General features: G+C 53.0%; 1 pseudogene; it reads left to right on the top strand.

Moving 5' to 3' along the window:
* The first annotated feature begins 2,763 nt into the window (after positions 1-2,763).
* Positions 2,764-20,102, top strand: part of LOC142435744 (cytosolic phospholipase A2 beta-like) — a 118,667-nt pseudogene continuing 101,328 nt past the window's right edge.

Here is a 20,102-nt window from a genome sequence, read left to right as displayed (position 1 = left end):
CCATATGTTTTTGGTTGGTTAAATTCCTAGCAGAGGAATTATGGGGTCAAAGGAATTGTCTCGATCTCCTTTGAAATTCTCTCATTTCAAAGCCCTGGGATAGAAGAGTGACCGTACCCCAAAAGAAATCTATTCAAATGCAAGAAAATCAAAATGGAAGAAGAGCAGAAAACATAATGGGGCTAAAAATAGCAGTTAGCACCTCTGTTAAGAATTTCTGTGAGAATCTCAGGGGTTTACTGAGTCATCTTCCGCGGTGCCTGTTACAGTGGGCTGGCACAGCTTGGCCACGTGTCACCCCTCCGCGTTCCTGTATCTACTAGGTAGGATCCTTCTTGCCTCTTTGCCAGTGACTTTCAAGTACCAATCAGCTCTTCCCTTTCCACCTTCCCAGGTCCCCTGGGACCTTCCTATTCAGCTCCAATTTCTGATCTAGCTAAAGACATCCCCACTTTCCCACTGACCGTGAGACTAATCAGATGACTTCACCGGAGGCACGCGACCTTGTGGTTTAGGGGGAGGGCAGTGGCCTTGAAGCACAGGGGGGACCTTCCTCTCTACCCAAGGGAAAGAATGGAGGGAGCTGCAGGGCCAGGGAGCAGGGAGGGTGTGTGGTAAGGGGCCGGCTCCAGGCAGAGGCTAATCAGAGGAGAAGAATGGGTTGGGCCCTGTTACCAAGGCCAGGCAGACTTTATTCTCCAAGTGGTAAGTCATCAAAGGAGGTTTGCTCAGAGTGACAACATGAGGCTGCCTTTCAAGAAGATGTCTGGAGCTGGGGTGATAAATGCTTTTGGAAGGAGGGGAGTTAAGCCAGGGGAACCAGTTAGTTCACTGTGGCAGGAGATATTGTAAGCCTTTCATCCAGTCATTAAGCCAGTGTGTACTGGGGATCATGGGCGTGCTGGGCACTGTGCTCCATCCTGGGAAGGCGTAACCCACACCCCCACCCTCATGGAGATCACATTCTAGCCGGGGACAGAGACAGCTATCCAGTGGAAATCAATTGAGTAGATAGTATATTAACCTTTTTGCAAACCTGTCACTGGTGTCGTAGAACTGCCCCGTATTGTGTCTGAGGAAACAGATTGGCCACCACGTCTCTCTCCCGAGGGGCACCTGGTGGACTGAGATCATACCCTCCTGGTTAGCAGCCACGTGCTTAAGCACCGTGCCACCACCAGGGCCCTTAGATAGTGTGCTTGACGGTGCAGGTGGTCAAGTGGACATGCACGCAGGAAGGGAACGAGGAGTTTTTCAGAGCCCCGGGGTGGTGTCCATGGTTAAGCATTTGTCTTACTAATGGGAAGGTCGGTGCACTTTGCCTACTCCTAAAGGACCCCCAAAGAAATGCAATCCTTTTCAGAAAAGTCAGGGCCACAAACTGTGGAGCAAAGGTCCACTCTGACATCCCGGGTCACCAGGAACCAGAATCGACTCGAGGGCAACTGTTGTTTGTTTACTAGAAATGGTTGTGGGCTGGGGCCGGGAGGGGGTGGGCGGTGGGTGGTGTGGTTCACAAGTTCCTAAAGAAGAAGGATAGCCAGCTGGGGGAAGGAAGGCTCTTGGGGTGACTTGTGAGTGGAGGGGCCCCAAAGGAGGTGGCATGGGAGAGGGAGAAGGTGAGGGCGAGGGAGGTTGGGAGTGTTTGTAGGTAGACTCGGTGAGACGAGGAGCCAGCCAGGAGCACAACAGGGAGTCAGTGATGTTTATGAAGGGTGCGATGAAGGGCAGCAAGAGAAAGCCACCCAGGCAGCACACAGCACGGTACCATCATGGAAGACCCAGGGCGTTCAGGTTATAGGCATGTCTCCCCGATGAGGCTGTCAGCATCTTGAAAGGACCCATTCACACTGGCCAAGCCAAGTGCTGAGCACATTCCAAAATATTCAGTGAATATTCGCAGTTGGAAGGCATTCTTCCTTCATCTTGCTGCCCCCAGCCACGGGGAGCTCCCTGCGTGGTGCCTGAGGCTGCTTTTCTATACTTCACTAGAGGTCCGCCACCGCAGCTAGGGAAGCTAACCAAGGGTCTGGCCCCAGGGAGGACTGGGGTTTGGGCCAAGCAGGAGTCCCGCTGTGTTAGCCCCAGTTGACCAGAAAAACAAATTCATAGACACTTATATGTGTTTTAAAAGAGAACTTTATATCAAAGAAAAATTGTACATTAAGAAAACATCCCAGCCCAGTCCAGATCAAGTCCTTAAGTCTGATATTAGCCCATATGTCCGATACCAGTCTATAAATCCCTCTTCCTACTCACGAAACACAAGCAATGATGCTGATGGAGGAAGATCACAGGCCAGTGGGTGGAAAGCCTTGTGGACCCAGTGGTGGTGGAGGCATCCCAGCGCTAGCAGGGGTCTCCAAGTGAGCCCTGCGGCTCCAGGGCTCTAGTGTAGCTCTGTGTGTCTTGTCAGCAGGAATGTCTCACAGGAAGGGAGCTATTGATTTCCGAGGGCACCTCCAAATGAGGTCATCAAGCTGCAACCTGAATGACAGCTTAGACTCCACCCCTCCACAAGTTGACACCAGAGTATGTTGCTCACGTGCTCTTGGGCTGTGTGTCCCCTCCTGGAGTAGGCATGCGGCAGCCTCCTCCTTGAAAATCCCCTTCTATTTCTGGTGGTCCAGAGTCTCTTGGTCCCTCCCCAGTGAGCACTGCCCAGTGATACCCTGTGGCCTGCCCAGAGAGGGCATCTCATCCGTAAGTGGCTGGGTGCTGTTTATGTCAACATCTACCTCCCACCCCACTTAAGAGCTTGGCATGCCTCCAACCGTGCCCTACCTGGATGAGGCCCCGATGCCACTGCACTTCTACCGGGACTGGGTCTGCCCCAGCATGCTCTGCATTGTGCGCAATGCCCTGCAGAAGTGGTCACTCCCCTATCTGAGGTGGGTGCAGCCCTGGGCTGGGCTAGGGTGATGGGCGAGCTGTCTTGTGGCATGTGGGCATGCTCTTAGAGTCCCTTCCCCTAGGGCCACGGTGGGCGCCACGGAGGTGAGCGTAGCGGTGACCCCAGATGGCTATGCTGATTCCGTGCGCGGAGACCACTTCGTGATGCCAGCCGAGTGCCTGCTGCCCCTGTGAGGTGTGTTGGACGTCCTGGAGGGCAGGGCCCGGCACCCTGGCGTGCTCTACGTGCAGAAGCAGTGCTCTAACCTGCTTACCGAGCTGCCACAGCTGCTGCCCGACTTGGAGCCCCACGTGCCCTGGGCCTCCAAGGCTCTGGGTGAGAGGGGGCGACTGGGGCAGAGGGCAGTCGTTGAGAATACACAGCAGAAGCACACACCAAGCTTCTACACAGACAGCTCGGTGACATTGATTGTCTTGGCCCACACCCACCACCCCATGGCCAGGGTCAGGCCCTGCCGCCCTGGAAGCCTTGACTGTTGACCGACTGCAAAGGATTAGTGCTCTAACTTTTGCCTGTGGGGCGCTGGGCCCACTCCCCAAGCCCTCCAAACCATGGCCTCTTCGCCACTTTTCCCTGGGATGCCCCTCGCTCGGACGCAGCACCCCTGCCCACATCCTGTTGGGTGTTATCCCAGACCCAACCTGCAGGGGACAACCGCTCCTAACTCTCCTCCTCTGTCCTGCAGGGAAGATGCCAGAGGCGGTGAACTTCTGGCTGGGGGAGGCGGCCGCAGTGACGTCCTGTAGGTGTCTCTGGGATGCAGGGACAGGGAGGAGCCAGGATGGGGCCAAATGTGGGAGGCTGGCCTGGAGGGTCCGTCTACCATTCTGTGAACAGAGGAGGAGCGGCGTGGCAGCGTGGTGGGTGGGATGACTTTGGTGTGGGGGCGCACTAGACATCTCTCAGAGGGCACGTTGGCCCCGGAGGTGAACTTGGGAGAACCCTATGCGTGGATATTTACCTCTTTGGAGAGATGACCCGCATGGGGCGTGTGGTGTGTGCCAAGTCCCTGGTGGCTGGGATCTGGAATGCCCTCCACCCCAGCCCCCCCTGGGCATCTCCTGGAGTCTGGATTGACTATGTCGTTGAGAATACACAGAGCAAAAGCACACATCAAGCTTCTATGCTGACAGTTCAGTGACATTGATTCAGTCCCTCTAGTTGGTTCAAACGTTCTCACCCTCTCTTCCCGAGTTCTTCTCCCTGAGGGAAATGAGGGGGCTTCAGAAACTGTGTAGAAAATAATGGGATTCCCACTCCCCCCTTATAAATTCATTGTCCTCCAGGATCCTGTCTGTTCTTTGAAGAGGCTGTTTTCAGTCTGAGCCCGGATGGAGTTTAAAAGAGCACCATGCTCATGGCAGAGGGATGGAGATCCTTTACTGGCTAAGTTGAACTAGTACTGGGCGTAAAGGAGACATCAGGGGACACTTTGGATGGAAGGTTGAAATCTTTATTCGCAGGACTTTCTCGTTTTTACACCCCTGGCTGTCTTGAGGCGCAAGGCTCTGGGTGGGCAGGTTCTGCCTCTCATGTGCCCTGCTCCGCCAAATCTGCCCAGGACCTTCTTTGTGTTGGCAGTGCACAAGGACCACTACGAAAACCTCTACTGTGTCCTCTCTGGAGAGAAACATTTCCTGTTACACCCGCCCAGAGACCGACCCTTCATCCCCTATGGTAGGGCTGGGGCCTGCTTTACGCATGGGCCCCAAACCAGAGGAAGGGTAGCGAGGATTCCCTGCCTGTGTCCCTGGGGCCAGGCAGCCAACAGGAGAGGCTGGGAGGAGGTGTGAGAGGCTGGGAGCACTCTTTGCTGAGCTCCCCCTTTTTCTCTGGCATCAGAGCTGTACACCCCAGCAACCTACCGACTCACTGAGGCGGGCACCTTTGAGGTGGTGGATGAAGAGGCCATGGAGAAGGTGTCCATCTTGGCCCTGGGCCTCAGGGAGGGGCGAGCTAATCCATCTCCGAGGAGCAAGCGGGCCCCAAAGGTCTTGGGAAGGTGGCCCCTTCCCCCGTAAGGTCCCACCTTCTGGGGCTGGCTTCCCAGGGCGAATGGAGGGGGACCTTTGGCCCTTACCGTTGGCAAGGCCAAAGGCCGAGTTCCCCGGTCCTGCTCGGTCCCCAGGTGCCCTGGCTTCCACTGGATCCCCTACACCAGATCTGTCCCGGTACCCACAGTACCGTGGGGCCCAGGCCCTCCGCTGCACCATGCAGGCCGGCGAGATGCTCTACCTGCCGGCCTTGTGGTTCCACCATGTGCAGCAGTCCCAGGGCTGCATTGCTGGTGAGGAGCTGCTGGCCTCGTCCAGCGGGTGGGCTGGGGAGGCTCTGGGTCAGAGCTGGGCCACCCACTCCTGTGCTTGCTCTCCCCACAGTGAACTTCTGGTACGACATGGAGTATGACCTCAAGTACAGTTACTTCCAACTGCTCGACACCCTCACCAAGACCTCAGGCCTGGACTAGTGGAGCCCCCAGGGAACGTGCCCCCCCACAGCTCAGGGGGCACTCTGGCTCCTCCCCAGATGGGCCCCCACAGAGACACCCTGCAATCTGTCTGACCCAGAACCCCGTTTGGGTTGGGACCGACCCTGGAGACTATCGTGGTGATAGGAGGAGGACCAGGAAGTCCCAGGCAGGTGTCTAGGTCAGGGTTCCCAGAAAACTGCCACGCAGGTGAAGCAGCCCCGTGGGTGGAGGCCAGCTGCGGCGTCCTCCCTCCTCTGTAAAGCTGTGAAGTGGATATAATGATGGTCCCTACCTTTCTGGCTGCCCTGGGGAGTGGAGAGGGTTTCTGTAAGGGCCCGCTCGCTCGCTCGAAGGACATGCTCAATAAAGCCGGGGAGGCTCCATGTGGTACCTGCTCCTTGTGGCTTTCTGTGTCTCCAGGAGGGCGGGGAGGGTTCAGATGGAAACGTCACAGAGAGGAGCTAACTCCCTGTCTGTCCAGGGACCACAGCTTGTACTCCGGTCTGGCCGGCAGGCCAACCCTGTTTTAACTCTCTACCAGGGCTCATTGACTGGGACTCTGGTTTACTTTGCGATGGGTTGGTGGCCTGGGGACGAGCATGTGTCTCCTAACCAGCACAGGGACCAGGGGACAGAAACTGCCCCACCCCCACCCCTGGGCTGCTCCTCTGCAGAAGGAACTGGCTTTCTCATGCTGCCCCCACAAAAGGGGAGATGAGCCCCCTTCCCCTGGGTGCCCACCTGGAGCTCCAGTCCTGGCCATCTCTGGGGACCTAGGTGGCCCAGGCCCTGGCTTTGAAGAGCTGCTTTTAGTAACAGCCACTCCCCTGCTGTGATGATAGGCTTCGGATACACCCCTCCTCCGGGTCTGCTTCAGTGGAGACTGGGCATTCCTGTCCTACTGGTACCTGGATGTTTCTACAAGCCTTGTTGGTGGGGACTCTGCACTTGCCCTACCTCTGGCGGCTGCCCAGACCTGTGGCCCCTCCAAGCCATGCCTTCCTGTCCTGCTCACACGGGTGGTTGGTGAGCTGTCCTGGAAGCAGGACCCGGCTGGGCAGGCCCAGTTGGTGTCTGCTGGGGGCAGTGGGTTTTCCAGGAACCCAGCAGGGGTGGGGGACCTTGAGCCCATGGGAGGGTGTCAGTAGCCCCAGTATAGGCTGAGGTGCCTCATTTCTTGGGCAGGGTGTGGGGCTTGGGCGGAGTGGAAGATGCAGGTGGGAGGGGCTAGGGAGGCCAGTTGGGACATACTTGGATTTTGGCTTAAAACCCCACAGTCCTCGGCCCAGTGGCTACTGCTGCCTTTGTTGGCCCCACCTGGGACCCCCAGCCTCATGGCTCTGGTAAGACTGGCATGGCACTGGAGCCCACTCTGACCCTTGCTCCCCACCTGAGTCCTGGCTAATGCTTTCTCTGGAGGGCTGTTGCCGCGGTGGTCTTCAGGTGTAGGGGGCGTGTTTGCCAGCTTTGGGTAGGGGCATGGCAGGGCTGGGGATCCACAGAGCTTCTAGGCAGGGAGAGGCTCCTGGCTGCTCCCCTGCTCCCTCTGAGTCAGTTGCCTGGGCTGTCGGGGCCTGAGACTGATGAGATGGGTGACTTTCCCGGGTTTTTCCTCTGCCAGGAACCCCTGGGCGCATGCAGCTGGGACTTCCAACCGCAGCTGGGAGGCCAGTGAAAGGGTGTGCTGACACACGCTCCCTGGCCCCAGCGCACCTGACAGGGCTTCAGCCCAGAGCCCGGGGTGGTTTGGGATGGAGTCCTGGGGTCCTTTGTTTCTCTGCCCTCGGAGAACCTGGAGGGCGCAGGGCTTGGCGCCCATGGGCTGCCTGGCCTGGTAACCTCCCACCTGCCCCAGCACAGAGGTGGCTTCCAGAACTGCCCCCTGACCAGGGGTGGGATGCACAGGGAGGAGCGAGTGAGCAAGCAGGAGCTTAGTCCTAGCAGGCCGCTCCCTCCATGTCCTTCTGTATGCCCACCCAGAGCTTTGTAAGCGAGGGCATGGGCTGGGGCAGACAGGTTGCAAGATGGGAGCCTGCTGGTTCCAGGAGAGGGAAGCGGAGAGCACAGCGATCCTGCCTCTGGGTCTCCGGCCAGTTGCTGGGTCACCTCTCCATGCCTCCGCCTCCTCGTGAGGCAGCGTAGTAGTTGGCTGAGTTAATGTATGGATAGCCCTTGGGACAGACCTGTCATGGGCATTGTGTAAGTTCCTATGGACGTGCCCTGTCTCTTCTAGACTCGGGGTTCTGGGTGGCCTTGGCCCTGTTGGTGCAGGGTGAGCCCTCACAGGTGCCCCAACCTCCCTTCCATCGCCTGCGGCCTTTGGTCATGTCATCCCACAGCAAGCTTGTCCCCTCCCCGCTGCTCTGCAGGCCAAGTTGCCCGGGACCTGCCTGCACACCATTCATGTGCTGCAGGCCCACAGCCTGCCTGCCAGGGATGTGGGTGAGTTGACCGAGAGAGGAGAAGAACTGAGGTTGCAATTGGAGCAGGGCAGGGACGGTGGGAGGTGGCAGGAGGGCTGGGCCTGCGAGATCCTGGGAGGAGGGCCTCCAAAGAGTGACGGGCAAGGGCTGGTGATGGAGGGTGGGGCTTGGTGCGTCCCCAGGGATCCCTCTGGTGGTGAACTCTGCGTGGCTTGGGGGAGAATTGGCCCTCATTCCTTCTCCTCCAAGTGACCCACCCTGACTTCTGTGTGACCCTGTGGCTGCCCATGGCCTGCAACCACCGGCTCCAGACGCGCACTGTCAACAACTACAGAAACCCTGTCTGGAACCAGAGCTTCCACTTCCGGGTGCACAGCCAGATCAAGGTGGGCCTGCCTCAGCCCAGCCCTGCGTAACCCCAGTGCCACCCCCAACCCACCCCCCACCCCATGGCCCTGTCCCGCTGCTCCCCTTCCAGAACATTGTGGAGCTGAAAGTCTTTGACCAGGACCTGCTGACCAGCGACGACCCCGTGCTGTCAGTGCTGTTTGACGTGGGCACTCTGCTGCCTGGGGAGTTCCGGCGCCAGAGCTTCTTGCTGAGCCTGCAGGCAAGACTCCACATGGGCGGCCACCCTCGGTACCACCAACGGGATGCTGCTTAAATGCCCCTCTTCAAAGAACTTGTTTACAGACCATGAGGTCAGGTTTCCCTGGTGCCTGAGGCCCTTGTCAACCAGGACTTGCTTCCCGAGGAGCGACCCCCTCCTCGGGGCCACATTATGGACAGCAGCCCTCCCCGCATTGGCACCCCTGGCTGGCATCTGGGTTGGAATCTGCACATACCCACACTGACACACACACTCACATTCACACCCACACACAGCCTCACACACATACACAGGTACACTCACACGCAAGCACACACACTCAACCAGTGTCACACTCACACATGCACAGCCATGTGGATACACATGCACACACACTCACATGTGCACACAACCACTCACATTCATGCCCACATATATGCACACGTCTTACCTTCATAACTTGCTTTTTCAGGGTGGGGAGCGGTTTGACGTTGAATTCCGCCTGCGGAGTGTGTGAGTTGGGGGTTGCGGGGGTCAGGGGAGTTGGCGGTTGCGAGGTAGGGAGAGGGGCTCTGGGTCAAGTCTGTCCCTTCTGGAAGGAGAGAGCCTCGTGCGCTCAGGGCTGGTGTCCTTCCCCGAGGACCCTCTGTGGTTGGAAGGACTGCCTAGGCTTCCTTGGGGGCAAGAACCTGACCCCCGCTCATGGCTTTTCCCAGGACAGACTGTGCGGAGCAGCTCACCAGCAACGGTGTCCTAGTGGTGAGTCAGATCATTGTAGTGATTGATTCAGGATCATAGTAGTGATTCGGGATCATAGTGGTGATTTGGGATGGTAATGGTGACTTAGGATCATGGTACTAATTCAGGATCATAGTAGTGATTCGGGATCATAGTAGTGCTGTGATCATAGTAGTGCTTTGTGATCATAGTAGTGCTTAGTGATCATAGTAGTGCTTTGGGATCATAGTAGTGCTTTATGATCATAGTAGTGATTTGGGATCATAGTAGTGATTTGGGATCACAGTAGTGATTTGGGATCATAGTAGTGCTTTGGGATTGTAGTGGTGAGTGACACACCCTCCCTCAGGCCATCTGCTCACCTGCCCTCCTGGCTGCAAGTCTGTCTGGACCAGGAAAGAGCAAAGTGGGAGGGGCTATGATTTCCAGAGGACATGGGACTGAGGAGCAGGAACCGCGGGCTGCAGGGGAAAGGGTAGTGGTGAGGTATCCTTGCATGGGAGGGGCGGCATATGAATCTTCTCTTCCCAACACAGGCCCGTGAGCTTTCCCGCTTGCATGTGCGGCTGGAGGAGGCCGGGGACCAGAAGGGTGAGTCTCCCAGGTCACCAGGACAGCCCTGGCCCTCAGCCTATGTCTTCCCCCTTCCTCAGCTGCCCATCCTGGAAGAAGCTGCCAGCCACCTTTAGCCTCCGAAGGCTAGGGGCTGGGGGTGAAACTGCCCGGGCTTACCAAGACCTGGTCTTTTCCCATGACCCTGCTCCGAGGGGGCTGGGCTGGGGGTAACTCCTCCCAGCCTCTGCCAGCCACAGGGGCGGGAGACACCTCACGGGCAGGGAACCCCCTCCCACCCCTACCTCGGTTACTTTCTCCAGAGTCAAAGGGAAAAGTTCAGCTTGTGGTCCCCGGGTCCTACGAGGGATCTCAGGAGGCCACCGTAGGCAGCGACTCCTTCCGTTTCCACTTCCCCACCTGCTGGGAGCAGGAGCTGAGTATCCACCTGCAGGTAGGGTGCCCCCCACTGACCCCCTGGAATTCAGGCCCACAGGGCCGGGTGGTACCCCTACTCTGAGACTCGGGTAAGTGTACAGTTTTTGTCCCCTTGCAGAATGCCCCCCAGGAGCAACTGAAGGTGCCACTCAGGGCCCTGCCATCAGACCAGCTCATGAGGCTGGTCTTCCCTACATCCCAGGTACTCTTCACTCAGAGGAAGAGACCTTGATGTGGGTGTGGGACAGGGCCTCAGGCCAGTGCGGGGGTGGGGGCAGGGGGTGACTCCTTCTCTCCCTTTTCTTTTGGGCCAAGCCCCTGGGCTGGGCTGTGGGGGTGCATCCCTGTGGAGATGACTGGGGCATCCCAGGGTCGAAGTTAGGGTGGAGGTGCCAGCCTTTCTGAGTGGTGTTTTGCTGGTTTGCAGGAGCCTCTGATGAAGATGGCGCTGAGAAAAGAAGACAGGTGAGAGGCTGGGCTGGGGGAGAGCAGCCGGGGGAGGGAGGGCGCTACGTGCAGCTGGGTGGCCTGCAGGACCGGAAGCAAGCGGGTGGCTGCAGCAGGGAGCTCCCAGTCTTGGGAAGGTGCTCAGAGCAGAGAGGGTCCTTCCTCAGCCTTATAGTCTGCGTGTGGCCTCACTGGGTGGGAGAGAGGTGGGGGCTGAGGAGAGTAACACGCCTGGTTTGAGGAGCACAAAGACCAGAAGGAAGCAACCTTTTGGGTAGAAGCAACGTGGCTGGGCCTTCAAGAACTTTTGCTGGCCCTCAGTGTCTAGGAGCATAAGCAGCCCCAACTTTAAAGACCTTTGTTCCTTCTCAGCCCCCGTGCCCCCTTCCCAGTGTAGCCCTGGTCCAGCGTTGCAGGGGAGGGAGAAGCTGAGACTCAGGGCCACCCTTGGCCACAGGGACACCCTCATCTGCCAGCTGGCCTTGCTGTCATGCCGGGCGTGTTGGTGTGGCTCTGGGCTCACCATCCCCACCTCACAATCCAAGCTTCAGCACGCAGGCTGAAGGGAGAGAAGAGATGGACGTGGATCTTGCAGGGAGATGGGCCCAGTGTTCTCTTTTCTGACGAGGATGAGCACTGCCTCACTGTCCGTCCATCCCCCCACCCCACCCCCAACCAGGGGAGCTGGCCGTGCGCCTGGGCTTCGAGCTGTGTGCTGAGGAGCAGGCCTTCCTGAGCAGGAGGAAGCAGGTGGTGGCCAAGGCCCTGCAGCAGGCCCTGCAGCTGGAGGGAGACCTGCAGGAGGACGAGGTCTGTCGGGCTGGGCAGGAGTGTGGGGGTCTCAGGCCGAGTGTTGAGCTGAGTGGGCCTCCACACTTCCATTGCCCGACCAGGGTTGGTTGTAAGGCAGACTTGTGTTTGCCTCTCGTCTGCCCACCTACCCCCCTTGTACTTCCCGGAGCTTTCTTGATGTTATCTTGGGCCCGATGCGGCTGAGCAGTGTCAGAACCACGGGCCCCACCAGGGGTAGCTACCCTTCTCTGGGCGTTGGCCCTTGGCCTGGAGCTGATTTTAAGACTGGGCCTCTCAGACAACTCGGTGGACATCTGGCCAGGCCTCTCTGCTGGTTGGGCTGGCTCCTAAGGAAATGAGCTCCTTGCAAGGGGAGAGGGACGCTGATTTGGGGGGTTTGAGGTGAGCCTGCGTCTTTTAAGAAGTGACCGCCGTACTCCCCAGGCTGGGGATGGGGAGATAAGGCCTGTGGCCTGTACGCTCCCTGGAGTTTTCAAAACCCGAAAGGACCCACCCTGCTGAAGGAGGTTATCATGACATGACTCCCCTCAGCTGCTCTGACTCAGACCCGCTCCATGGGTCCCCACCAGACTCTCACCTACGCTAACTTGGTGGTGGGGCCAGGGGCAGGGGACTGAGTGGCCACTTGAATTGCTGTGTTCTCCTCCTGTGGTTTTTACTGCCCGGCGCACCCTGACCTCCCCTCCACCAACTGGAAGTCCCCGCAGGGCCTCCCTTGAGCCCAGCTGTACTCTGCCCTTCCAGGTCCCAGTGGTGGCAATCATGGCTACTGGTGGAGGGGTCCGGGCAATGACTTCCCTGTATGGGCAGCTGACCGGCCTCAGGGAGCTGGGCCTCTTGGACTGCGTCTTCTACATCACAGGGGCCTTGGGCTCCACTTGGTGAGCAGGCTGAGTGTGGGATCGGGGGTGAGTGGGCAGAGGCAGGGGTGCCTGTGGTAAGGCTTCTCCAGTGCCCCCTTGGCCTCCCTGACTAGATTGGAAGGTCTGCGAGGAGGCAGGTGGCAGGTGCGATATGCCCAAGGTGCCCCATGGGCTTCGGCTGTCTCCATGGAGCTGGAAGGCACCTGCGGGCTGCTGTCCTGGGAGAGAAGGTCCGAAGGGGTGTGAGGTCTCAGGGGACTCTTAGAGGAACCTGTCTGCCCCCGACCTCTGGCTTTGCCTAGGAAAGACCTTAGAAAACCTCTACAAGGATCCAGAGTGGTCGCAGAAGGACCTGGGGGGCGCACCGTACTGCTGAAGACGCAGGTGACCAAGAACAAGCTGGGCGTGTTGGCTCCCAGCCAGCTGCAATGGTACTACCAGGAGCTGGAGGAGCGCGCTCGCCTGGGACACCCAGCCTGCTTCACCAACCTCTAGGCCCTCATCAATGAGGCCATGCGACATGATGGGGTACAGAAGGGCGGCCCACGGGGACGGGCCTGGACCTGGAGGCAGCCCTGCTGGGTAGCAGGGCGAGGGGAGATCTCCAGAGACCATCTAACATACATCTAACAATACATCATACATCATACATCTAACAATATGCTCAACTAAACCTTGAGTGAAACTGCTCTTAGTTTAGAGCAGCCGTTCTCAACTTGTGAGTGGTAAATCCTTTGGGGGTGTTCGAATGACCCTCCCATAGGCGTGGGCCGATACGTAACAGTAGCAAAATTATAGTTATGAAGTAGCAACAGTATAATTTTTGGGTTGGGGGGGTCATTACTACACAAGGCACTGTATGAAAGTGTCGAGGCATTAGGATTGCTGAAAACCACAGTCCTACAGGAAGACACAAGTCTTGATACAGTTGAAGGGCCGCAATATAGAGTCAGCCCCCAAATAGATGGAATAGCACAGTGGCGGCAGCAATGAGCTCAAGCTAAGGGAACACTGTGAGGATCGCACAAGATGGACCAGCGTTACATTATATGGAGCATAGAGTTGCTATGAGTGAAAACCCACTCGACTGCACCTGACAACAAAACAACAGGACTTGTGTTTCTTATAACGTGCTGAAGTAGACCTTAGGAGAAACTCCTATTAGTTTAGTGCAGCGGTTCTCAACTTTTGTGTCACGAGCCCTGTTGGGGGATGAATGAACCTTTCATAGTGGTCGCCCAGTCATAACAGTAGAAAAATTAGAGTTACAAAGTTGCAATAAAATAATTTTATGATTTGGCAGTCAGCACTATATGAGGAACGGTATGAAAATGCTGTGGCATTAGGAAGGTTGAGAACCACTGCCCTAAAGGAAGACACAAATCTTGGTAGAGTAGAAGGGCAACAAAAAATAGCCACCACCTCCCCCCCAATATGGCTCCAACAATGAGCACTAGCAAACAACCACTGTCAGGATGGCACAGGTCTGGGAAGCATTTCATGATACTGTGCAGAGATGCGATGAGCCAAAACCCCCTCCGGGGAACTTAACAACAATAACAACTGGGCTTGTGTGTTTAACAATATGCTGAAGTAAATCTTAAGAGCAACTCTTCTTAGTTTACAGCAGGGTTCTCAACATTGGGTCGTGAACACTTTCAGGTGGGGGGTGTTTCGAAACACCCCTTCACAGTGATGGCCTGATTCATAACAGTAGCAAAAGTACAGTTATGAAATATCAATGAATATAATTTTATAATTTTATGATTGGGGTCCACCACTACATTGGGAACTGTACGAAAGGGCCACAGAATTAGGATGTATGAGAAACATTGTCCTAGAGGAAGACACAAATGTTGGTACAGCAGAAGGGCTGCAAAAGTCAGGCAGCCCCTACAAGATGGAATAGATGCAGAAGTGAGCGCAAGCAAAGGACCACAGTGAGATGGCACGAGATGGGGCCGAGTTTCATTATATTGTGCATACAGTTGCTATGAGCCAACACACACTCAAAGGCACCAAACAATAATAAAAAGAACTTGGACTTCTAAGAATATTTTGAAGTAGACCTTAAGAGAAACTCCTATTCGTTTAGACCATTGGTCCCCCAACTGTGTGTCGAGACGCCTTTGAGGAGACTAACGAACCTTTCACATGGGTGGCCTGATCCATAACAGAAGCAAAATTACAATTGTGATGTAGCAATGCAAATATTTTATGGTTGGATGTCACCACTACACGAGGAATGGTGTTAAGTGGTTGTGGCATTTGGAAAGTTGAGAACCACTGCTCTAGAGGAAGACACATATCTTGGTACAGAAGGGCAGGAAAAGAGAGGCAGTGCCCAACAAGATGGATTAGCACAGTGCCTGCAAAAATGAGTGTGAGCTAAAGAACCACTGTATGGAAGGCACAGGACGGGAAAGCATTTCATTACATGGTGCATAGAGTTGGCATGAGCCTAAACCCATTCGAAGGCACCAAACAACAGGATTTGTGCCTCTAACAATATGCTGAAGAAGACTTTAAAAGAAACTCTTAGTGTAGAGTAACAGTTCTTAACTGTGGGTCAGGACGTCTTAGGAGGGAACAATGAGCATTTCACATGGGTGACCTGATTCATAACAATAGCAAATTTATAGTTATGGAGTAACAAGGAAAATAATTTTATGATTGGGGGGGGTCACTAGTACATCAGGAATGGTGTGAAAGAGTCATGACATTAGGAAGGTTGAGAACCACTGCCCTAGAGGGAGACATAGATCTGGGTACAGTAGAAGGGCAGCAAAAAGAGGCAGCCCACAGCACGATGGAATACAACAGTGGCTGCAACAATCCGCGCAAGCAAAAGAACCACTGGGAGGATGGCGCAGGACAGGACACCTTTCCATCATATTGTGCTTAGAGTTGCTAGGCGTCGAAAGCTACACAAGAGAATCTAACAATAACTATAGGATTTGTGCTTCTGACAATAGGGTGAAGTAGATATTAAGAGAAACTCCTCTTAGTTTAGACCAACGGTTTTTAACCTGTGGTTCGCGACCACTTTTGGCGATCGAATGACCCTTTCACAGATGTGAAATGATTCATAACTGTAGGAAAATTACAGTTACGAAGTAACAATAATGTTATGAAGGGGGTCACCACTACATGAGGAACTGTATGAAAGGGTCATGGCATTAGGAAATTTGACAACCACTGCCCTAGAGGAAGACACAAGTCTTGGTACAATTGAAAGGCCACAAAAAAGAGGCAGCTACCCAAAAGTTGGATTAGCACAGTGGCTGCAACAATGAGCACAAGCAAAAGAACCACTGTTAGGATGGCATAGGATGGGAAAGCGTTTCATTATATTGTGCATAGAGTTACTATGAGCCAAAACCCACTCAATGGTACCTAACAACAATAACAACAGAACTTGTGCATCTACCAGTATGCTGAATTCTATCTTAAGAGAATCTCCTCTTAGTTTAGAGCAGGGGATCTTCACCTGTGTGTCGCGACCCCTTTGTGGGTCTGGAATGAAAATTTCACAGGGGTGTCATGACTCATAACAGTAACAAAATTACAGTTATGAAGCTGCAATGAAATCATTTTTATGGTTGGGGGGGTTCACCACTAAATGAGAATCAGTATGAAAATATCATGGCATTAGGAAAGTTGAGAACCACTGCTCTAGAGGAAGTCCCAAATCTTGGTATGAAAGGGCAGGAAAAGAGGGGCGGTCCCCAACAAGATGCATTAGCACAGTGGCTGCAACAATGAGCACAAGCAGAGAACCACTGTGATGATGTCACAGGACAGGGCGGCGTTTCATTATATTGTGTGTAGAGTTGCTATGAGACATACCCACTCGACGGCACCTAACAACAACAACAAATGGACTTGAGCTTCTAACAGTATGGTGAAATAGACCTTAAGAGAAACTCCTCTAAATTTAGAGCAGCGGTTCTCACCATGTGGGTCGTGACCCCTTTGGGGCTTAGACAAACCCTTTACAGGGTGGCATTATCCATAACTTGTAACAAAACGAGAGTTACGAAGTAGCAAAGAATATAATTTTATGATTGGGGGTCTACCACTACAAAGGAAACTGTATGATATTTATATTTGCATGTACATATCTTTGTCTACACCTCTATAAATGCAATTTGACTCCTAGCTCTTTCCTCCATCTCCCTTGACTTTCCTCCTCTCCCACTACTATGCTCCGTCCCCACCTGGGTTACAGCTATACCTCTTCTTTACGTAACCTTACCCTTGATCATTCCCTACCAGGCCTGCCACTTCCCCGTCACTACCATTTTGAGTCCCATGTTGTTCCCTTGTCCCTGTGTTTGTTAACACCACTTCCTTACCCCCCCGCACCTCCCCCTATCCAAAGTGCCCCCGGAACTGTCGGTCCTGTTGCTTTTCCTCCAGATAGTTCATCCAGCCTGTCTTATTTAGACAGACCTGTGGAGACACTAACATGCACGAAAACAAGACAGAGGAAAACAAAGCAACAGTATACAACTAGACAACAAAACAACAAAAACAAACCACTGACAAATAACAAAACAAAACACATCAAGAAAGAAGAGCTTGTAGTTAGTTCAAGGATCATTTGTTGGACCTTAGGAGTGTTTTCCAATCCAGTCTGTTGAGGCGCCACAACCTGGCCCCAAAGTCCACTTTGAGCATTCCCTGGGGACCTTGCCACTCCATTCCCTTCCTGTTCCACTGCACTTCACCACACTTTGCCTCGGTGTGGTGGAATCAGGTTAGGTGCAATTCGCACACTGTGTCTCCAGTGCTGTCCCCTGTATCACCTTGGTCACTGAGGGGCATCATGTCTTATAGTGGGGCCAGCCATGTTGTTCTCTTTGTGGACTGGCTGCTCTGAGACTGGAACTCTTTAGGGGAGTAGAAAGCCTCATCTTTCTCCCTTGGAGTGGCTGGGGATTTCAAATTTTCCATTTCAGACATTGCGTTCAGCTGCCCAACACATAACCCCTATACCCCACCATTGCTACAGAAAACAATAAAGAAACAAAATCCAACAACACTCATTACCATTGGGTGCATAACAATCCTATCGAGAGAAAATACCCCGGCTTCCTGGTTTTCCAAGGCTATAACTCTTTGTAAAAATAAAAGTGTGTTATGTTTTCAGTGAAAGTTTACATAACCGATTAGATTTTCATTTAACAAATTCTCTACTTGTTTAGTGACATTAGTTACTTTTTTCAATAAAAAGGAAAGCAGAAAATTAAAAAAAGAACAAATGAAAAACGTGTTAAGAGTAAAGACAAATGATAAGATGTTAATTTTTAACCTAATCATATCTGCAACAATACACTTTCTGATGTACTGATGGTGAGCAGGGTTTAATCCCATCCCTGGTGAATGGTCCCAGGGGATTTAATGGAGGCTTATTCTCTGTGGAATCTCTGCCAATGCATTTTGAGTTTTTATACTCATCTAAGGCTATAACTCTTTATGGGAGAAGAAAGCCTCATCTTTCTCCAAAGGAGTGAATGGTGAATTCCAACTGCTGACCTTGTAGTTAATAGCCCAACACATAACCCATTATGCCACCAGAAGAGAGATTTGTCTCTGGGTGCCTTCCAATGCAAGCACTACAATTATGCATGGAGGATATTTTTTTCTGCACTGGAGCCAGGTCAAGTCAGAACCAGTGTGTCCATGGTTTGCAGCGAAGTCAGAGGAAGAAGAGGGTAGACTGTCTATAACTTCTCATAGCCCAGGGAAATGCTAGGCCGGGAAGGGGGCATATTCAGAAAATCTGCACACTAACCTCCCCGGCTCAAATAATTACCAGCACCATGTCTCTGAATATCACCTAAAAGCAAAATAGTGAAAGCACCATTTCCATTTCATAATACTTTTACTAAAAGTAAAGTTCAATTCAGTGATGTGAAGAAGCTGGAAAAATTACCTTTTCATTTCTTTCTTTTTCTTTCCCTCCCTTTCCCCTTCTTCTCCACAGAACTGAGAGGCAGAAGGAATAAAGGCAGCATGGAACCATCTGGAGGACACCGTGGGGTCAGGGTCACCATTTAACTCATGCTTCTCCAGTTTGGCGGGGCAAGTGGATGTCCTCATTTGTGAATTTGCTTATTAATCTTTTTGAGTTAACAAGGTCATGGTAAAAAAGAATTGTTGGTGTTTTTGTTAGGAACCTTCTAGTCCAGTCCAACTCATAGTGACTCAATGCATCAGTGCAGAGCTCTCTAGACCAATGGTTCTCAACCTGTGGGACCCTTGCACAGGGTGACTGTAACAAAATTACAGTTATGAAGCAGCAATGAGAATATTTTTACGGTTGTGGAGGTCACCACAACATGAGGAACTGTATGAAAGGGTTGTGGCATTAGGAAGTTTGAGAACCACTGCTCTAGGCTTCTCTATGCTGTAATCTTTACAAGAATGAGTTGCCTGGTTTTTCTTCCAAGAACAGAGCCACTGGTGGGTTCAAACCTTCAACCTTTTGGATAGCAGCTGAGCACTTAACCATTGTGCCTCCAGGGCTCTTTGATAAACTCTACTAGAGGGTCTTAACCATTGCAACCCCATGGATCCTTTTGGCATTTAGGAAAGGCTATGGAACACCTGCCCACTCCCCAGAATAATATTTCCAAATACCTCCAATGAAATACAGAATCACAAAGGCACAAATTGTATTGAAATGCAGTGATAAAAGACATTAGATTTGGGGCAAATATACATGTTAATAAATACATTAAATATGATCTGATGGTGGGTCTAATAAACCAAACCCACACCATTGAGTTGATCCTGACTCACTGTGACCCTATATAAAATTCCTCAGGCTAAATCTTTACAGGAGCAGATCATCTCACCTTCCTCTCAGAGAACAACTGGTGCCTTTGAACTGCCAACCTTGAGGTTACCTGCCCAATGGCTCACCCACAGCGTCACCGTGAGTTCTAGATATTGATGAGCATGAACTGTACTCAACGATGGCTGCAACGACTAGCATGGGGTGTGAAAGCATGTAGAATATATCTCGGTGGTAATCACATGGCTATTCTGAACACAGCTGTTGACATGCTAAACTGCCCTGCAAGCTTAGGGAAACTAACTCAACCAGGATTGTCCTTCATCCAATTTGACATTGCTCCCCAGCCTGCTGGGGCTCAGTGGCTCAGTGTTAGGGTCCCTTGTCTAGATACCAGGGCTGGCATGGAGAAAGTCATTCCTCTGCAGCTTTCTAGTGTGTGGGGGAAGATATTAGTGTTAAGCCTTGGCAGGAAATTGCTGGATTTTCCTGGCAGCCACATTCTTAATAACCATTTACTGGATACTTATTATATTCTGAGGGTAATTTGGTGGTTCAGTTGTAGAATTCTCCTTTTCCATGTGGGAGATCTGGGTTTGAGTCCAAGACAATGCAACTCATGTGCATCCAACACTCATTTGTCAGGGGGATGCTTGGTTATTGCTGTGGTACTGAACTGATTTCTGTGTTGCTATGATACTGAAATGGGGAAGCTTGGTTGGGTGCGGCTATGAGACTGAACCCGTTTCTGTGATGTGTCCAGACTAAGATGAGCGATGAAGAAGAGCCTGGCATTCTACTTCTGAAAACCAGTTAACGAAAACCCCTGTGTATCACAATCTGATGCACAACCAAAGAGATGGTGCAGGACCAGGGAAAATATTGCCCATGGAGTCACTGGGAGCTGGTTGTCACAGTGAGTTGGACTGGAGGCTGACTCAACAGCAGCTAACAACCATTGTGTTCCAGGCACTTGAATTGCTTTAAAAATCTAGCTCTGCCTTCTGGTACAGGGAAGTGATTAATCATGCCTACTTTATAGCACACCAT

Source organism: Tenrec ecaudatus (assembly GCF_050624435.1).
Source record: "Tenrec ecaudatus isolate mTenEca1 chromosome 1 unlocalized genomic scaffold, mTenEca1.hap1 SUPER_1_unloc_13, whole genome shotgun sequence".
NCBI classification, from domain to species: Eukaryota; Metazoa; Chordata; class Mammalia; order Afrosoricida; family Tenrecidae; genus Tenrec; species Tenrec ecaudatus.
The sequence above is the reverse complement of the archived record's forward strand: the minus strand, read 5'-3'. Positions and strand labels throughout refer to the sequence as shown.